At 38.9% G+C, this 22075-nt stretch overlaps 1 long non-coding RNA gene across 5 annotated transcripts in view; it reads right to left on the bottom strand.

Moving 5' to 3' along the window:
- Positions 1–22075, bottom strand: part of LOC112988825 (uncharacterized) — a 120168-nt gene that overhangs the window by 66246 nt on the left and 31847 nt on the right. Inside the window, exon 1 of one of the 5 annotated variants that reach the window (XR_003260633.2) lies at positions 926–1231. The exons of the other annotated variants lie outside the window; for them this stretch is intronic. This is a non-coding gene — a long non-coding RNA (uncharacterized LOC112988825). Of the gene's footprint in view, positions 1–925; positions 1232–22075 lie in introns of those variants that run through there. 5 annotated transcript variants of the gene reach the window in all.

Genomic DNA, 22075 nt, shown 5'->3' with positions numbered 1-22075 from the left:
GACCTGAAGCACCTTAAGCTCTCCCTGGTTTTGGTAGGAATTCAGAGCAAAATAACCTTCCCTGATGAGGAAGTCTTCCCAAAGGTGAGTGGGGTACATACCACTCCAAAAACATTGGGAAGTGAACTGTTGGAATGGCAATTTCACAGAGTTTCAGGAACCTGAGACCATATAAAAGATTTAAGAAAGATTTATTTAAAGTCCTGCAATATTTCCGGGGGGGGGGGGGGGGGGGGCGGGGGGCGGTTCTTGAATGAGCCAGAATTACCGAGGTGAGCTAGAGTCTGAAGGACTACGGAATATTTTAAAGCCATATACAGATACCGTTTGCACTGGGCCCTTTGGCATGGGACGGGGTTCACATTAACAAGTCTATTTGCTTTCAGGGCTTTCTGTTATATAGCAGACAACAATGACCCTTTAGAAAAAAAATCTGTAAATTGTATTCCAGCTCTTTGTTTTCAGGTTCATTGCTAGAGATTTAATGACCTAACATATCTTTAATCCCTAATTTTATGATTTTTATTAAACAAATGATAAATAAAAATTTCCTCTAGACACACAGGGGAATAAAATCACCAAAACATTGGAAAAGGATCCAGGTTTTCAGTCACTTCAAGTCTCCCTAATTGGCTGGCATGTTTTTCTGCACTTATTACAGTGAATGCTGCCATCTGTTTCTTACTTCAAAAGAAATAGTCGAAATGATAAGCAAGCTAACGCAGAAGGAAGTCTTATCATGCATACAGAATATTTTAAAAAGTATAGTATCCTCCAGCTCCCTGTGGATAAAATATTTTCAGTCTTGAAATGAAAATTACTGGTAGAAAAATTGTGACAAGCAAATATTCAACCAGCTTCCATTTGTGAATAATGGGGCATGTACAGATGAGATCATTTGGACTGCAGTTCTTCTATTACTTACTTTGGGTTTTTACCTTCAAGTATCCCCCGTAAGTGTGCTTCCTTGCAGTGAGCCAGGCTACACACTGTCCTCCCATTAGACCACAGGTTGTTGACGGAAGCAGTCTACAGATGAGGAAAAGTTTGCCAATGTAAAACACCACCTTTAATAGTCCAAAGGGAAGTCTAAAACAACAAGAGAATGTGAGAAATGACATATGCAATGTTAGGGTGAAGAAAAAGACACGTAGGAGGGGCAATGTACATTCACTTCCAGTAGACAGCTGATGTAACATCTACAGTGCCTTCATCCTTTCTGATTTCGTAACTAATCAAATATGCACCAGTAGCTTCTTTCTTAATTGTTAAACATCATGACGAAACGCTGGTATTTCAGAAATCCCATTAAATGCTGCTTTACCTGAAGACTGCAAAATTGAGGCTTGCAAAATCACTAGTGACTATTAAAAATGAAGCCAAACGTTTATTGGATTCTACAGATAAAGAGCACTTGCCCTCACATCAGTGCTGGGCAGTCACCTCCTTGTACACCTCAGTGCTTCCAGACAGTGCAGTGGGATACAGCCCGTTATGGGTGCACAGTAAAGGCAAAATCCTGTCCCAACTTGTACGGAAACAGCCACAATTCCAAACAGCCATGGAAAGGAAACTATAGCACACAAGATGTGCAATAAACCGCGGTAGCTACTAGAGGCAGGAAGTAACAATGGTATGAGCGTGAAACACAGGAGAGGACGTCACTTGCGTGGAGCCTATGTATCTTTTCACCCGAGCACTGCAGAGGAGTGCAGCTAGATTCACAGCTTCCCCCCAGCCCACTCTCTTTCTGTCTGACCTCAGGAATACAAATCTGGATTTGAATCGGTTTGTACAGAGCGGGAAGAAAGAAAAAATTTTGCTCTCTGCATCCCATGGCAGGAATCTACAGGTCTCTGGCTAAAGGGAACAAAAATCATTTGGAACAAAACTGGTTTTCCATCATTCCAGGGTTTTTTGTTTGTTTGTTTTGTTTGCTTTGTTTCACAAAATGCTTTATTAATTCACCTATATGCTTTTTTTTTTCCATATGACAATGACAGTACCATAATATTTCCTGGTTTTATAACTACCCAAATAACGGAGGGACACTGGCTAGGCTGAGCCATAGCCACCAGTAATCCACTTCACTTTTATCCCTGGGCCACCATAAAAAAATGACAATTTTAGAAGGAACAGGATGCCATCATTTATTTTTACCAGAAGATGTTCAGGCTCCAGAGGTACCTGCTCAGGGATGAATGCAGCAAGCAGGAAGAAAAAGCATGAAAGAAAACCCAAGAGGTGACTAAGAGGTCATCCACAAATACTTCATATCAGAGCCAGTGGACCACAAAAGGTAAAGAAGAAAGGACATACAAGCCGCAGACCAGGAAAAGAATCACGTCTTGACAATGTCACAGCTCAGCTTACAAATGTGACTGATGACTACAGTTTGTGTTTTCCATCCACTTTCTCCGAAAAAAAAATGGCATGCCTACACACACACACAGTGTGGGAAACAGGAGAATGGCCATCAACTGGTGCGATAGCTGCCTGGTTCTCGCTACCTTAAAAGGGAAACCTGAGAAAGAGCAAGAACAGCAGCACTTAAATTGCACGGGCAGAGGAGGTGTTGGTGCTATCACTCTGGAGTGCACTACTGTAACCGAGGAATCAACACAACTCTCAAGCAGATGGACCTTTGGAAACGTAGATAAATTCAGATGAGTTACTTAAACTTGAAAACAGGATATAAAGAAGCGAGGGAATTAAATCATCTTCTCTATGGGCTACCTACTACCATACAAGTTTGATCTCTCATGGGGAACTGTGTGCTAGGATGCCTAATTCGAGTTCACTTAATCACCCACTTACAAAAACCACTTTACAGAAAACAAATACCTCTTAAATTAAATTTTTAAAAAATTAGCTTGGATAAGGTTTTTTCTGCTTGTAAAAGTGTCATCATTCTCCTGCCAAGAGGGACTATTTAAAATCTCCTATGATCAATCGACAAACCTGAAGTCAGTTAGAGCTGCCTAACTCCACTTGTCACAAATACACATCTACTATGCTACCAGCACAGGTTTTTGATAAAGCAATTGGAAAACAACTTATTTATACAGGATAATAAACAGCAAATGCTGTAGGGTGTCTAATGTTCAACAGACAGATGCCACTGAATGGTACACTCTCTGCATGACAGTCACCAAGGAAACCAGTCTGATATATATTCCAGAATCTCTCATGGAAAGGAAGAAATGTCATTTAAGGTAATGTGTAGCACTGGTCAAATCAGTGCTGACAAATACATTTGCTGACAAATTCAGCCCTTTTTCCAATTACCAGTTGTTTGCAAACAGACTACTGTTGTGTTTATTATTGTAATTGTAGAATAGACAGTTGAAGTGCCTGAGCCAAAGCCCCACACTCCCATTATCTTCAGTGGGCTATGCAAAGGCACGAACAAACTTCCTCCAAAGAGTTTGTGAAATATTCACCTGGCCTGTTCCCCCCTTGTTATTCATGCTGTGTAGCTGGTCATTCAAGTCATATAGAATTTTTTCGCTTTCAACCTACATAACTGAAATCTTTTAATTGGGGCATTAATAGTTGAATAGTGAATAATTTTTACACATGAATGGGTAACCATATTCACCTGAGACTAAAGCAATATGAAGAACAAGCACCCTCCAAGTGTTTATGGAAGTGCAAATAACCATGAGTGTTTGATACCAAAAGGTTGTATTAACAGTCGGTACCAATTCAGAATCCAAAGCAGTGTTTGCAAGTGTAGTCTCATACCTTTCAAGAAGCCACTGTATGGATCATTAAACTGGAGTAGAAAGAGAGTCCTAGAACAGACTGCAGTGCAAGCTGATGCACTGACTGTTGAAATCACTGATTCATCTGTACTATCCAGAATGAAAAAGAAATCAAATGCTGGGAGGAAACCTGTAACTGCTTCATTTTTCAGGATCTGGACTGAAATTATCTACCTTTAAAGGAGGAAGTAGCTGTCTTCATAATTCAGCCCTATTACAGTCTGTTATAGTTAATAATAGTAATAACATATCTGTTTCAAAGTACTGTAGGAAAAATCCTTCAGAGGGATTTACCGTTTAATAGTAAGATTACGATACACTTACCTTTACAGAATAACATCCTCTTTTCCTAATCCAACCGGCTTTTAATAGATTTCTTTGAGGGCTCATGGGACATGCCAGCTACAGAAGGATATCACAGTCTGTTCCTTAGCTACTTCTAAATGTCTTAAGCAGCATGGATCCTACTACCCTCCCTCATTTGAGCATACCAGGAAGTTTATTCTTGATATACAGTCATTTAAAAAAAAAAAAAAATTCCCCATCTCTCCTGTTTACAGAGTAATTTCTCTCCATCTTGGCCTTCATCTTCCAAATATTTGGAGTTAAGACTAGATTCTCATACCTAGACTGTGAAGGAGCAGTAAACTTTCTTTAATGGTGCAATGTACAGTGAAATATAAGCTACACTATGTATATGGTGCAGAATTACCACTTAGCAATGCTACACATGTAGACCTTTCGGACCACTTTTCTTTCTTCTCCTGAAATATATTTAGTGCAGATTGGGTATTCTGATTATTTATATGTTGTCTTGCATTGAAATCCCTCTCTTATAAAACCTCCTCAAAGGCACTTTAACAATCCAGAAATCCCTGAGTGACTGGCTGAGGGTCTGAACAACCACAAGACACCTCATGGCATATCACAAAGTTATACTTTCCATCTTTTTTGACTCCCATGTCTCTTTTTCCAAGTATTGAATTATAACTTTTATTACAAGGAACATAGAAACAATAAAACCAGTCATCTGTTTAAAGTAATAAATGAACTTAAGCTATAGATGTGCTATTAGATTCACATTAATTTGTTCCTTCTTGATACTGTCTTGGTAGCAGCAAGCAATGAATGTGAAGAAAATAACATTGGTTCCAGTGTTCAATATGGCACATATAAGCATTTTTATAAACTACCTCAAAAACTCAAGGAAGAGGGAACTGGCAAATAACTATGGGTATGATGAGCTGAGCCAAGAATGTGATTTTGGACTCTTTCCATTGCGGTTTTCACTTCAGAGTAATTTGTATGATTTGGAAAGCTAGCAATATAACTCTGTGTAGGGATGGGTTATTCAAGGTAACCTCCATGTTTAAAGGATGGGGTATTTTTATAGCTCTGGTCCAAAAATGAGGTCACATGCTACAACCACCTAGAGCTAGTGAGGGAGACAGAGAAGCCACTGTTTTTAATTTCTCACATTATCTTGTATACTACAGAGACATGTATTTTACTGTTCTTAAAATACATAGCCATTAATATGCTAATGGCATGGTGAGCAAAACAGCAAAGCCTAATAAAATGTCTCTTTAGCAGAAATTCTACCTTTCATATTCTTTAAGGCTAGTGTTCACGTTGAATTCTTCAACAAATGCAGTGAAGTAGAAGCATATAAGTATAATACTTTGAAACCTTTAGAATACATTGGATTTTAATTTATTCATGGATCATGTGGCAGCCCAGCCTGTCTCTTTAGCACTAGATTTTCTCAGTGATAAATCTAGAGCTAATTTCTGTAGCCCTAGAAATTTTCAAGATGATAAAATTTAAAGATGTGGTTTGTACATGTAAACACAGCAGACTCAGTCTCCAGTTCATTCCCTGGTTCTAATATTTCAGATAAATTGGCTTGAACAGAGTACACAAAGATAGGAATATTATCATTTAGCATATTTGGGTGTGAGCAACGTTTTCTCAAGCAAAGAAGAGATACAACTTAAAAAATATCAAACTCCCCAAGGAATCTTGAAATCAACTACTAAGGAATAAGTTGTATAGTAGCATCCATTTAAGATTTAGGTCCAGATCCTCATCTGTAAAAAAGCTTCAGTGAAGGTAGTGGAATTACCTAATTTACAGCAATGAAAAATTAGACCTTTACTCATAAGGTCAAGAGGCTACAAACATGAAGTTCTCATTTTATCCCCCACTGCTTGTGAAGAGTAAAACACTTCCAAGTTTTCTACATGACCAGTCTAATGTTGGTTCTAGAAATCATCCACACATTGACTTGCAGAAATACTCATAGGGTCAAGATCTTGTGAGTTCTTGATGTCTTATAGCTACAGTTCTGAGCTCCCCTGGGTAGAAGCCAGGTGAATAAAAGTAAAATAACAGAAAATTAGAAATTATGTAGTGGTATAAAGGGGAAATTAAATGTGCATTTTTCTCAGAAATGATTAAACAGCAGTAAATGAATAAAAAGCTCTGGCACTTTAAAACCCAGAGATACAACATTTTGCCCCTTTTTTTTCAAAGAAATTTAACTGTGATTTTTGATTGCTGCTTCAAAATGATCTTTCAATTTATTGTCATGATCTAAGTGGGAACTTCAACCATTTTCTGGCTCATTTCAACTCAGAAAAGGTCAGATGTATGGAAAAGGGTCCTGAACCTCCACCCAGGTCTTTCACTAGAGAAATCTCTAGTACATGTATTAGGCTCTCTTCCCACTCCCACAGCTCCACAAGCACAGACATCACAAAAGTGCTAGATGGAGGAAGAGGCATGTTGGAGGCTGGTGGGACATCACACTATACCACTAAGACATGGGTATAGTGTTGTACCTGACAGGTAGCCCCAGCAGGCTGCTGTAATGTAGATCCCAAGGCAATCTGAATTTCCTGGTTACAATGAGTTGAGGATTAGAGTGTGCATGTACAAACTCATGCAGCTTGGGGTCACCCAGGCCTCTCTCTACATCTAGCAGCGGTCTGCCAACTTTAGGCTATGCGTCTGGTCAAGTACAGACCTGAATCTTACCATGACAACTGAAATGTGTGACGCTGTACAGCAGTGGCTGCTTTGGCTACAGTTAGCTATCTCTGCATTACATCGATTTCCTCTCCAGAGCATGTCCTTACACCATTTCACTCCAAAGCTAAATTTTTAGATACTGCTGACCATCAGGGTCATTAAGCTTCCTTCCATTTCTCATACATTCATTATTCATTAACACTTTTCTCATTCAAAATTTTCCTTACTAATGTCCTTTAAGTTCAGTAATTTCCTAGACATAGTTTCTCTGTCTTCTCCACAGACCTTCAGTTATTTTTCATGTGCTTTACTGGAGCTCCAAGATTGTCTCTCCTTTTTATCATCGCCACCTAACAAGAACTGAGTTTTTTACTTTCCTTGTAGATAAATTACTGACATTGCTTTTTGGAGTTCTGCTAATATAGAAGTCAGCTGACAAAAAATTTTGCCAATGGAATATTATCTAAGATAAGTAAAAGCAATACTGCTAGACAGACAGACCACAATGTGCTGTGCCAGGTACAGCAGCTCCCTTCATCCCTCTTGCCATGTGGCAATGCCACATGATCAGGAATGAACACAGAACACAGACCCCAGTCCTTGTAATCCTCCTAGATATCCTCTCGATATCATCTGCGACAAGGGAAAACAAGATTTGGAGATAATCTGAGTTCAGTTTAGCTCCAAATGCCCACAAGGAAAACATGACTGTAACCTGCCACATCCTACACACACAAAAGACCCCTTGTCTCTTGCTCTATTCTGGCATCAGGAAGCTCAGGCAAGTAGGAATGGAGTGATGGTATCTACTCCACTAGACTATTTACTGGTACAAGAGCAGAAATAAATCCACCTTTCTCCCCTGACTGACCCCACCGGGGGACTGTGCAGAAGTGTGCTAATAAAGGAGAAAGACAAGTCATGGTTCGGTCCTGATTATAAATCTTGGGTACATCAAAATGTAGCAACATGTCTGCAACTTTGCTGCTTGCCCTAGCCTGCACACAGGTGTTTACCACAAGGTCTTCCTTTCCAAAGCTGGATGAGGACCTACCAGAAAATCAACCAAACTGGGAACAGACAGGAAAATCTTGCAACCTGTGAAGCTATGCAGCACTAAGAGAAGGTGATCCTACCTTCTCTTGATTTTTCCCTGGAGTCAGTAAAGAACAAGATGAAAAACCACAGACTGTGAAACCCAAATGGGAGAGCTGAGGCAGTAGGCAAGCTCTAATCTTCAGCATATTCACTGAAAGCTCTTCTACTCTTTTATATAAAGTTTTCCCGCTGTTACATAACCTTCGACACTCTGCTGCAGTAGGCTAAGTGAGGGAACAAAATTTACAGATACAAGATATTTTTACTGCTTCACCCAAAGATTCACAGAATTTTCTGGGAATTTTAACACTTGTTCAAAACAATGTGTGATTCTTCATGTTGCTATCAGTGCTCAGAGAGAATCCTGCATCGCCTCTGAATAACTTGTACTGAACGATTTTACCTAATTTTTAACATGCTTCTTCAAACTAATAAATCTGCTAAATTGGCTTTCAATATGAACCAAAATGCTGTTATTAAGTATCTCTGCAAAATAACAAGGCTATCGAAGTGGAAGTCCTTAAGTTGCCATGACTGCTGACTGATGCGAATGTCACCACCAACTTAGCCATGACAAATACTTTCTGACTTAACTTACAGGAAGAATGTTTGTGTCAATTAGCACAGCTTATATGATCAAGGAACAAGAATCAGTGAACCATAATGAATAAGGTCAATATTTGACCAAAAAATATGACATCTCTTTATCTAAATGCAATATATAGGCTTGATTTTACTGCAATTCTTTCTGTCTCACCCTCTTTACTAAGCTTTTATTAAAAACAATGCTAGCTTAAACAAAGTATGTATTATATTTCTAAGTGAACTTCCATTACAACACTTACCCACTCTTCCTCTAATATAATTTGCTAGCTTCACTACCATGAGGATCCGCTGTTGATATTGTCACAAGCAAGTCTTCTGAGCAATCACTGTGACTTCAGGGTGTGAAAGGTCCATCCCAGTTGGGATCATCAGTAACATTTCCCCGCACTACTACAGCTCCACCAAGGTAGAGGCTGCAGGTGTGAGACCACTATCCCAACAGTCGGATGGAGCTCCAGCTGTGCAACCACACGACCCAGCTTGTGATAAAATCCTTCTCCCTCTCTACAACACCTGCAGCAACATCAGAGCTTCTCAGATACAGAAACACCCACAATTTATCTAGTGAAACCGTGATCAGATTGGTTGTACGGTGTATCAAGGGCTACCAGAGTAAGCCCACAATTCAAGAGTGTAAGCTTAACCCCAGGAGAAAATTTCTTGGGCCAACTATAAAGGTCAGCATTTTCAAAGTCTTCTGCCATGTGTTAGGCAAGAAAATTAGATGTGATCCTCAGCCACATTTCCCTGACTTCACCAATGGCAATGAAGCTCTGCAGACTCCCTGCCCAGCCCTGCAACCCTGCACAGGGCCTTGAACTCCACACAAAACACAGGACAGGACTGCTCAGTGCAGTCCTGCATGGGAATACTTTCTGCAGATGAAAGCAATAAAACTCAAGTGCAAGCCTGTCAGCAATGCTCTGCTAGCCCATGTTCAAGACCAGAGCCTCAGCTTTCATTCACTTTAAGAGAGCAAGTGGCGTTTACCAAGGCAGCAAACCCTGCCGTAGGAAGGGCAAGACTAACCTACACATTGACTAGGAAGAACCTTGCCGTGGAACAAGGCCCCATGCTTGAACACACTAAAGATCATAAAACGATGCAAGTTCTGGATTTCTTCAGTTTTATGCTTTCAAGCAAATTCTCAAAACACATTACAGCATTTTTCATTCTGTTGTTACTCAAAGCATTCAAAGGTATCCTCCTTTGAGGGCCCATTTAGAGACACAGGTCTGATTTCTGAAGGGGGCATGCACAGCACTGCAGAGGTCCTCATCAGGGAAATCTATTTGGAGATGAAACAAATGGACATATCCCTAATCACCAGTAACTTGAAAATTTTGACCACAAAAAATGCGTCTGCACATACAAATGTAAAAAATCTCCTTATTATGCAAACTCCTTGTTTCAAAGTACACCAGATAGTGCAGCACTAAGCAAATTTACCAGTAAATCTGAATGTAACCATTCTTGAGCAAAGGAAACAAAACAAAACAACTTCTGCATGCTCAGCCTACTTAAATACAATGCCAGATATTTGAGAGCAAATCAAGAATTTGTTGCTATTGAGAAATGAGACATGCAATCTTTGGAACTAAGCTGGTCACTGGTGAGCAGTAAAAACCTAATAATTTCCATATTTATTAAGTAATCTATTGCTATTTACCCCAGAAATCATTGCACACAAAATATCAAAAAATAAGAGAAATTCTGGTGTCTGCTGCTATCCCATTTCACTGTTCTGCAAGTAAAAAAATGGAAGCTAGAACACAAGAAATAAAAAGATGAGATTTCTTACTTTGTTACAGGAATAACACATAGCTGAATGATTAGAAAAAGAAGAGAAATAGAATTCAGCTTCTCTTTATCCTTTTTTTCTTTTTCTTTCTTACCTCAACTGTTTCCAAGATTTCGTGATTTAAATAAAGAGAAGGAAAGGTTGCTCTATAGAGGGAAAAAAAGCAGGGAAGGAAGGGGAAGAAATAGCAAAGAAAAGCAAATTTACATGCATCTTTATCTTTCCTCAGTCAAAATAAAAGATCTTTTTTCTTTTAGTACTTCATAATAGTCTCTATCAGGCCTATTCTAGCCTCAGCATACACCCAATTTCCATTAGCATTAATAAGTGATGTGTGTTCACATCAAAAGGAGAATACAGCTCATATTGTCAAGTCTTAAAACTGGACAACATATTTAAATGAAAAAACATTAGAAAAGCTTGGAGACAAGTGAAGCAGTACATAACAAGTCTATAAAGGATAATAAAAATACTTATCTTAGCATACCGCAAAAGATTTCATTCCAGCGGAAGAAGCGCTAAATAAATCATACCAACCAATAAAAAAGGACTATAAAATCTTCTTAACAACACAAGGAGCAAATGGTAAAATTGCATATAATATTAAATTATTGTATTAAAAAGCGAACAACTGAAAATAGCCCTTAGAGCTTTTAAATACTTACAAGATAACTTCTTGTTATGAAGGAATGGAGATGTTGCAATTATCATGCAAAACTGACAGTCAGAATTACATACTTTTCAAGCCTTCAACTCTTACGTCCTGCATAGTTTTAACCAAGTCATTTACATTCTTTGTTTCTCAATTTTGTCTCTTTTATTATAGCAATAATTTTCTCACATGTATGCTACTGTAGAGTTAGATTCACTAACATTAGCAAAAATATTTAGGTCCTTGGAAAAATGAATAAAATACATATATTGATGAGTGGGAGACTAAAATTCATCTGATACATAGCATATTCCTATATAGCAGGCTTTTTCCATGAGAAAGATCCTTATGACCTATAGTGCCATTAACTTCCATGGAGCTATGACATTTTAAACTGACTGGAGATCTTTTCTTCAGATTTTAAAGGGGTTTAAAAATTTTTAAGTTTTTAAAATTTAAAAAACACAGCCTTTCTTTACAATTCATACCTACCTAAGTTTTAGCCATTTTTAACTGATTCCATGAACAAGTCTGAGAAACAACAACTATTCTACCAAATAGAGCCAAGACATGAGCCATTCTTTTAAGTAAGCTAACAACCTTATCTCAGACCATAGCAAAACTCTCAAGATTTCTAATACATTAAAGATGACAGCAGGCATCTTTAGAACAAAGTTCTGACTATTAGCTGTCAGGATGCATTGAGATATATAATATAGGAAAAGGTTGTGCAGTTTATTGAAAGATTTTGATAGGCCTAGAGACTTTTAGTAACATTTACTGTTTCACATTATATTTGATTAAATCAATTCCTGCCTCTGATTACATTTTTATAACAATTAGGACTGGGTATTAGAAACTGAATTCACATCAGCTAAGACTTTTCAGTTTTAGCAAAGGTTTTCCTAAGTAAACCATGCCAAAGAGTTACAACATACGACTTTCTCGTTAACTGAAACATCTTTCCTTTCTCTTTTCTCCAGTCCTTCCCCAAACAGACGTCTGTAGTTTAGGTCCATCAAAACATTTGCACTCCAGGTGGAAAAATGCTTCATTTTAGTACACAGCTTTTTAATTTATTATTAATTATTATTATTATTTACTACTATTGACTTCAATTTCAAAAGCAACAGTAGTTTCAAACATCAAATACCAGGGTTTTTCAGAATGCTGATACCAAACATGCCAAGAATTTCAACAGTTCTTAAAAAAAATTTTAGAGTTAGAAGGTTTTTTTAAATTGACCACCACTAAAAAATTTCAGATGACTTCGCATTTTCTCCTAAAATTGGTTTGCCAAGAAATTTATGTTCAGCCAGACTAAGTATAGTGGGAACTTTTGCATAAAAGCTCTTAAAAAGATCACAAAATGCCAAGTAAAATAAAATCAGTACTATTTTTTCTACAGCAATACAACCCACTTCTCTTCATATCCATTTGTTACTATAGGTTCCATAGCCATTTGATACTCTAGGTTCAGTTTTTCCAGGCTGTACGCAAGGCTTACATCCTTTTATTCAAAGACTTTTTTTTTTTTTTTTTTTTTTTTGCAAGAGATCTATAGGCACAATGCTCCTTACCCCTTAGTTGGAGGCAGTCACCTTTAGGATTAAGAAAGTAATAATGAGCCAGACTTAGACTTTTAGTAAGTTCTCTAAGAGAACTGAAACTCCTATCTTAGACCTTAGGGTATTCCAGGGCTGAGACCTCTCAGGCCCTCCTACTGAAGCTACAGCTGCTTCCAATGGTCAAGCTGCCCCGTGTGAATTGTTAACCAGAATATACAACTTACTCTAAACCATTTTAGGGGCAACCCACGCAGCATAAGCCCAGTACTGCAACCACAGAGAACCCAACCTGATTTCAGCAGCATGCTAGTCTGCATGCTGCAAGAAAACACAGTGATAATAACGATCTTCCCCTGGCAAGTGCTGCTTCAATTAAATGGCAACATCTGGATAGAACATATAGATCTTTGTCAAAACTTCTGGGAGAAAGTATCCAAAGATGCCATCTCTATAAACTGGTAACATTTCATTTCAGTTGTAACCTGCTGCACTTGTAATGCAAACCAAACTGATCAAATCAAATTGGAATATTATAAAGAAAACTTTTCAAATCTATTTAGGATGAAAATAGATTTTTGAGGTCTCCAAATTTCCAACCACTACAAAGTCAATGTCTTGACTCACCCGCAATTACAGGATTGGCCTCTAGATAAATCTAAGACAGGGCTTAACCAGGTTTCCTGTGAGACCAAAATGCTAAGAGTCCGCCTCCTTAAACAAACAGCTAAATTCCCTCTAAGTTAATAGGTGGAGCTAGTTACAAGAATCTAACTGCATGTTAATAGGCTCGATGAAGAAGAATATGGTAATACCCGTATACTATGGTATCTACCTCTGTAATGCAGTGCAACATAGTCTTAAGCTAAAGAGACTGGCTCACATTACTACCTCAGAGAAAAGCCACAGTGCACCCAGAAACTGCTAACATTTTTAAAAAATTATTAAGCAACTGCTCAGTGATAGAAGTTGTGACAGACAGAGCCATTCAGGCAAACTCATCATTATAACAGTTCCGTGTCCTCACATGCCACATAAGATTGGCACATTTTTTCAACACAGAATTGCAAACACAAGTAAATCTGTAGGAGCTCACATGACTCTAGATGCAGGAAAAATCAGAATGTAAACTCCAAGTAACAGCTGCAGCAGTGTCAACAATTTCTGCTTGACATGGGTGCTCAGACAAAGCCTGTGTTGTATTATATGTACGTGGAGCGAGCAAGGGGTCGCAATTACAGCTTGGCGCTCTCTGCTAAGGAGATGAATGCACTACGCATAGCCTGTTTCCTTATCAGTTGCCGACAGAAGGAAAGTCCTTCTGACAATGGAGTTTGTTCCTGCCAGCAAGAATATGCTGTGTGGGCAGTCAGAGACAGCTAAGAAGTATCCTTTAATTTGTTAGGTACTTGCACTTTCAGGATTTGTGGTGAGGAGAATGCCACATTTAACCAGCCTGAATCCCTTTTCTGTGAGGGGTTTCAACAAGACACAAAGCACAGTGGGACTGTGCACTCTGCGGGAGATGGGACATGGTGTTTACCTACATGACACGTCTCTCATACACCTTTAGGTCTTACACGCACTGCCTACCTTTCCAGCTGCCAGCTACTTCACCGTATACAGCCCAAGTCCCAAGGCTGAGAAGTGCTTTTTTAACCGTGGGCCAAGGAACAGAGAGCAGGCTAAGGGAAGCATGGTATTTCCATTACTCAACCATCCCCAGAGAAATGTTGCCACAGAATCATTTAACATTAATCAAAAGTGCTACTTCAGACAGGACACCTGGGCTTGTCATAGATCTCTCAACATCTTCAAAGAGCAGGGAAATGCAGCAATCAAATTCCATTCCTAATTATAATGAAAAACCCACCACTTTTCCTTCGCCAGCTCCACTTGTGCAGGGTTTGTTGGAGATATCACTTTTTATGGTGCAGAGGAATATAGAAATTGTCCATATGTTTTTGACATGCTTAATTGTTTCTTCTATCCAAAACAATCAAGCAATTCACTTAAGAAATCTTCCCTTCTCCTGCCTTGCAAAAATATGTTCTCATACTTTTTTTTTTTTGCAGAAATGGAAGTTTTGATGGTTGCTTAGTCATATCTTTGCTTGCTCTAACTTTACGCTGAGGTATCAAGAGTCGTAAGAATGGGGTACATGAATGGAGATGTCCTGATAGATTGAAAGCTGGTCTTAGAAAATAATGTCCAGATTAGGACTCTAGGGGAAGATTCCACAGCTATTAAGTTTAGAAAACAGGCAGTGAACCGTCATTTTACTCCTCTTCCTATAGAGGTCACAGGCCTATTCCCACTTATGGCAAAAATATCAGTATGTCAAACTCTTATAAATATGCCTGATTTGCAACTTCCCAGTCTTTTCTGGAATGAGCCTCATGGAGACAAACAGTGAGCTGGGAACTTATTCTTCCCCAGATGTTTTCTCTGCATGCCTCACTTAGCATCACAATTATATCTGAGAGTCTCCTCCTCAATATATTGGCAAAGTGAAATTCCTATCGAGTTTTATGACGCTGTCCTCATTTATTTCTCTGCAAAACTGAGTAGACCTTTGAGGTTCCCTTAAGTCAGCTTATACATCCATAACCAAGAAACTGGTCATGCTGAGGGCCACCGGGTGTGTTGGCCACCAGATGAGAGAGGTAGCAAAATGGCATCACAGTTCTCTGAAATGTTTATTTCTGTATGTATAGACCTATCATGCAAACCTACCCTCTACTCAGTGCTTCTAATGCAGACGAATCGTCTGCAGGTGCTATAAGGCCTGCAAACTGCATAGCATAAGTTGCTACTGCCTCAGGGACATACTATGTTTACGCAGAACTCCCCAGTAGAAATCAAGGCAGCAGCAGTTAATTGCTGAGTGTATTTGATAGGAAGCTAAGATAATTTTTCAAAAGGTAACATATGGTGCACTTTGTTGTGAAATGGTACCTAGACTGCCACAGATCACACTCCGGTCTCGGTGTTGCAGGCATGTTGGGACGACAGGGACAGTAATAGATTGGGGTGTGTGTTTGGCATAACTTGAGATGGGTATTTTTTGTGTCAGGGCATGTCTGTTCCCCAGATGTGGTCTACAAACCTTTCCGGGGTCAACATCTCCAACCATCTTCTATTACAGACATCACCTTAGTATTCTTCTCATTAAAAGAGAAATTCACCTTAAGAGCAGTCCTACTTTCTGCCCCCTAACTTCTCATAACCCTTAGTGGATAAGTGCTCCAGGATGTCTAGAAAAACTTATCTTCATTTGCAGCCTAAATATATTCATGACCAATTTATATAGGTATTCCTGTGCCAGTGCTGCCTTTTAGACTAAGTAGCCCCTCTTTGTCTCTGGTTCTTTATGATAAGCTACACAAAGATTTTTTCTCTTCTTCAAGGTGGTAAGATAGCACAGAAGATAATTAATACTTTACATATTTGCATGTATCTTCTTTCTATATCTAAGCAATCCCTGGGAAAGACATGTTGTGTTATTTGATCACAAATTAGAGTACTGTTTGCTCTGTAAGATATCCACCATAAAAAGTAGTGCAGAGACCAAAAACAAGTAATTAATTGAGTGTCCCTATACTCTAACACGATTTAAAGTTCTATAACAGGCTTCTATCCACAGTTTGTTATTCCTGGAGGCATGAGGCCCAACATAATTCAAATAACAATTAGATACTTGCCACAAGAACTCCCACATGCACCTTCAAATAAGCATTTTGCATTTAACTGTGGAAAATGGAAACTGGACATTTTGCACAATCTGGATTCTGAACCCTGACAGGAAACGCACAAGGAAGAATTCTGAGATATGTCAATCTAACACAAGAGAAAATAAGGCACTGTTGACTTGAGATTTCCGTAGTATGTATGATGCAAAATTCAAAAGTAAAATTGAACAAAAATTGTGAAAAGTCATAAAGGACAGCAAGAGAAGGCTGTGTCTGAAGTTGCAAAAAACAGTAAGAGCAGGACCTTTTGACAGAATATTTCATTAGGTGTCTTTATGTTCTCAGTTCTCTGGCACTGTGGTCCATGTGTCAATTTTTTATGAAGTTTCCCATTTTTCTGTATTTAAAATCAGAATCAACTCATTTGGTGCCTTCTTTGCCCTATTTACAGAGAAGGACTAAATTATACTGGCTCATTATGTGTACATCCTTTCTTCCTACCATTAATACTGTCTTGATCTAATTGTTCAGGAACAAGTTCACTATTTTGACAGTACAAATCTCACCTCCTACAAATACAGACTTATATAATATGACCTCTGTATGTGCTGCGTTAGATCGGTTCCTCTTTGAACAACTAAAAATTACCTAAACAAATCCAGTAATTTGAATTGCTCTTCTAAGGCTAATTCATATAACACCACCAAGTAAAAAGTAAAGATTTAAAGTAGTATTGCAATGTCAGCCTAAAGGCATTTCGGCTTCTCACAGTGGCAGATGGTAGCTGTCATATACTGTAAATATCTATACCATAGGAGAGGACTTTCACATGACAGGAACCTCAAGACTCCATGCAAATTGCCAGGCCTAATACACCTCACCCAAAGTGAGCAAGTGAACTGGTAAAATATTTAGAAAATATCACAACGCTAAACTTCAGCACATGAAAGGCAGGATATGGAAATATCCTGACTGGCACAGAGGATCTCAGTTCCTTTCCCCCCCATCTTCTCTTCTCCTACCTTCTCCCCAAGGGCTTGGTTATAGGCATTTCGACATTACTTGAATAAAATTCATCCTTGCCCAAACTTTGTTTTTCAACAGAACTTCATATTTGCACTTCCTTGTAGAGCCTTACTTAAAAAATACAGGGTGTATGTGACAAACAATCACATAAATATGTGACTTATACCCTGTTAACTGCTGAATAAAATTTAGACAGAATAATAATGCATGCTATTATTGTTCCTTATGTTCACTTTGCACTTAGGAGTAAAACGTGCCTACAAGAAAATTAAATGGAAGGGTTAGCGTTGCAAACCCTATTTGAGCATATAAATTTGTGCACACACATAGCTACGTATATGCCGTGGAAGTCTACCTCTAGGAATCTTGCAAGTCCTCAGCACTTGGGAGGTATCAGTCAAGGATCAGAAAAAAAATGGACACACCAAAGGAGACTAATCAAACATGGCACGAAAAGAGAACTACTAACTGTGAATACTCAAATCTACAGTGCAAGCAAATAGCTCATGAGCAACTACTGACACACTGGAGCAGGTCCACAGAACACACTAGTCAGATAAGGAATAAACTTCCACAGATGAGGTCTGCTCACAGTTAAGGCATAAACAGAAAAACTGTGCCAAATTCATGGAATTAATTGTTTGCAGGGGTATCCTTCACCTTGCCCTAGAGTAACCAGCAATACAGTACCAAAATAGCAAAGAAGTGCTCTGTGCTCTCAACCCTCTAGTTCATGGATTAAGTCATGTCCACTACACTCTCCCAGGGCATGAAGGAGTTGAACGCAGTAGCTATAGCTGCAGAGCACATGGCAATGCTGGGAAGCCCTGGCAAAGGGCACTCTATCTTGCAGGGTTCACCAGAAAGCATTAGGGAACTGTGTCTGCACTGATGGGAGACAGCGAACATCACAGCAGAAGCCTGAATGTTTTTCTGCAGCCTAGGCCTGTGACATAGGTTTGCATCCAAGCTTTCACTCTGAAGCCAGTGTACTTGCAACTCAAGAAGGCAACTTTAAAGTAGAAACACTTCCTTGCAGATGCTTTTCTCTTTCCATTGCGTACAGGAGCCCAAGCAGCCAGCTTTTAGATGGCTGCAGTTAGGTGAAAGGAATCCCACCTTCAGAATCTTCTGCAGACCTTATCTGCAGGCGCACTGCACCACAGGTTCATAACATTACATTATCTTCCTGGCATACTGACTATGAGAAAACTTTAGAGTCCTAAACCTTAGTTAATCCAGATCAAGCATATCACAGACAGCTTGATTTAAGAAATGCTATTAATAATGAGACTCATTTTTCACTGTCTCCAAACAGCAGGAACAGTTTTTATTGTATATTTTATTGTATAGGATCTGTTGCGCTGTTTTGTATAGGCATGCCCTGTTGACCATAAAATTTTTTTTTTTCAGGGGTGGGAGGGATTCTTCTTCAAAACCCAAATATAGCTTGGAACTCTGTTTGGCTTTCTGAAGGCAGTGTACACTGATGCCAAAAGAGGAATGCAAAGAAAATTCAATGGAAAAGGTTCTACTAGCCTTTAAGACTTATTTTTCAGGTGCATCTATTCAGATGCACTGTTCCAGAATAAAACTACTTTGCAAAATGGAAAGAATGAGAAATAGAAAACTCATTTGCAGAATTCTAATTCTCCTATGAGGATGATCCTATTCATCAGCTTACATATTATTCCCAGTGACCTTTTTCTCCCTGTCACCATAACATTAGCCTATTAAGTGGAGACTGCTGGTTTTAAACCTTCCTTCCTGCATCACTGAATAGGAAGAAAATAAGTTAGTTTAGAACAGGCCTTGACCCCGAGTACATGAGAGACAAGTGCTGACTAATGTTGATTCATTTCCTCTGAGTCATGTTACCATCACTCTCCAGTCTCTGCCACTTCAGTTTGCAGTGACATGTGCACTGAGCACAATCCCCATCTGATAAAAACATTAGTGTGAAGTCAGGGCTTTTGTAATAACACCCTTACTTTGACCAAGAAAACACATACTCCAAATTTTCTATTAACTGTACCTCACATCTCACCATCTGCTTGTCTCATTGTTTGTGACCTTCTGTACATGGACACAACTCCATGAAGAGAGTTTCTAAAACAGGTGAGCTGTGAAAAAATAAAAAAAATACTTCTGGCTGTACAAATAACATGCTTGGAATGTTAGTTACCTCATCAGTTATCTCATTTTAGTCTTCTTGGTTTCATATGCAGAATGAAGATGTGAAGAAAGAGATGTGATGTCTTCTTTCAGCTGTGATTTACAATATGGTTAATCATGGAGCAAGAGACTTTTTTTCAATATGAGGTATTGCAAATACCACCGAACAGGATCAGTAATTTGTTTTTTAGGGGATACTGCCTAACAGATTGAGTTGGGGATTCTTCACTGGAGTTCTTTCATGTGCTGATGGACTAAACTTAACACTCTTACATTACAAGTTTTCAGTATATGGACCAATTTTTCTTTGGAGATGTGACCAGAATATGTCTTCTAACAGTGATGGAGTCTTGGGGTTTTACTTACAACAGGAGGTATAACAAATTGGGACTGGACTTGGACTGACTGTTTCCAGTGCCTGAGATCCCTTTGGGGGATGACACCTCAGAGAAGTCTCAGTAAAAAGGAGTTTATCATTAATGATTCTAATTTTCATTACCCTCAATGACTTGGCTGATTTTCTTTGGGTCTTCTTCCTTCTTTAATTTCTTGTAGGCAGAGGCTACAGTGGTTTAATAAGGAAGTGAAACAACTAAGGACAGAATGGAAAGAAGAATGAAGAACCTTGACTTAGAGGTCATACAGACTTTTATTCTATGAGGCCATACAGAAAAACTTTGTAGACTAAAAGTTATTATTTGCCCTCAACAATATACCTTGCCTTTTAACTGGGACTCACTGACAGAATAAAGGACTCATGATTGTGAGGAAAAGCACCAGCACTAGACCCTCAGATTCCAAACAAACTTGAAAAAACTCAGAGACTTTCAACAATGCAATGAGATTAAGTTGCCAGTCCCATTATTTCCTAATGGCCTCATTTCTAACAACAGACCTAGAAAGCCCAAGCCTGACATGCTCTTTTTTTCCTGCTCCTCTTGACAAATGCACTTCAGACAGGCTCAGCTAATTAGGCTTACTTAGCAAGACAAACAGTATATCAATAACTTTTGCTTATTGGTTCTGTGAACCATGGGGAGACTGTTCTAGCTGAATGGATATTTGGGATACATGAATCGAGTAGATCTGCTAGAAAAGCATTTGATTCCAAGCAGACTTATTCCAAATACCTGCTTCACAAATCTGGATCTGAGATGCAACTGTTCCTCACATCAGCGTTTTCTTTATCAGATGCCAACTTCTTTGACGTGAGTTCAAGAGCCTATTGCTAGCCATGGCACTAAGTGGTTACATTACAAAGCTTGTGCCTGAATTCCTACGAGAGATTTTGTGTGTTCACTCTCCACTCTTAGACTGAGTTTTACAGTTTTCTCAGATATGGTTTCTAGAGCATCCAAATGAGCACCTACTGCATGATGCTACTGGTTTGTAGAGCTTCATAATTCCAAAGAGTGATGCTTAAACAAAGCATGAGAAGGCTGGGTCATCAATTAGTTTCAGAGTCAGTATTTCAGTGGGATGTCAAACTAGATTACGGAGTTGTAGCTATGATTTTACTTCCACACAATCTATGTTCCATGGGTGCAAATAGCTGGGAATTAATAAAAACCCTAAATTTGAAATCAGAGATATAAGTCTGTTAGATTGCAATGCAGATAGAAGAGATGTGTCAAGGGGCAACTGAAGGGCTAGATCTAACAAAAAAGAAATCAAGACCTCCATGTCTGTTACCATCCATTAACTTTCAGGCTCTGGCCCAAAGTTAAATCCAAATTGCAGAATAAGCCACCTACACTTCATAAACAGTTGGAAACAGTGTAAAGTGAGTTGCCACAATATGATAAGACAAAAAAAAATCCCCTGCACTAAGCACTAACTAGTAGGACACAAGTGCTCCTTGCCAGGGCTGATGTACTCTAGACCATAAAGAAGCATTTCCATTTGGCCATGATCCACAGATTGAAGTTTTGCCCTTGGATGCCAATATCTATCTTTTCAGATAACTCAGTGGCTCAGTTTAAACACAGCTTTCTGCTACTGGAAGATGCTGTGCCTCCTTTTATAGTAATCTTCTTTCTATCATAGACTTGAATTCAGCTAAGGAGGGCTGAAATACACATTTTCTGTCTCACAATTAAGTGCTCAGGCCAGCAAGTTTTAAGAGAGGATGGACAGAGGCAGTCTACAGCCCATGCATTGAAAATGGATCCCAATGGAGAGAAGCATTCAAGATTGCCTCAGCTAGACTGAAGCAGTTCTGGACAAGCTCACAAGCAAAACGGAAGCATCTAGAGAACATTAAGGTCTTGGGGAGAATGATTACACTTAATTACTAAGAGACGTTCATGATTCCAGGATTACTAAACGCATCTTTCATATAACCCCATCAGTGTAATTACAGCCAGAACATGTAAATAACAAATAAATATCCACTGCCCATCACCATTCTCAAACTTCAGGGTTGTTGACATTAGGCATCTGTTAAACACCAAATTACCTGCAGATCCCAGTACTGTGAACTGATGCTACTGCTTGCCTATGAAAATCAGATCACTTGGTTAGATTCATACCTTTCAGATTAGATGTGTACATTTCAAAGTGTTGCTCATCAGGCTTTTTTCATCAGGCTCAGTCTTATTCCCACTAGTTTTCATGATAAATGGCTCACAATCAATGAACTTCCTGATCCTGAACAACTG

Source organism: Dromaius novaehollandiae, chromosome 9 (genome assembly GCF_036370855.1).
Source record: "Dromaius novaehollandiae isolate bDroNov1 chromosome 9, bDroNov1.hap1, whole genome shotgun sequence".
Lineage (NCBI taxonomy): Eukaryota > Metazoa > Chordata > Aves > Casuariiformes > Dromaiidae > Dromaius > Dromaius novaehollandiae.
This window is presented reverse-complemented; position numbering and strand designations above follow the sequence as displayed.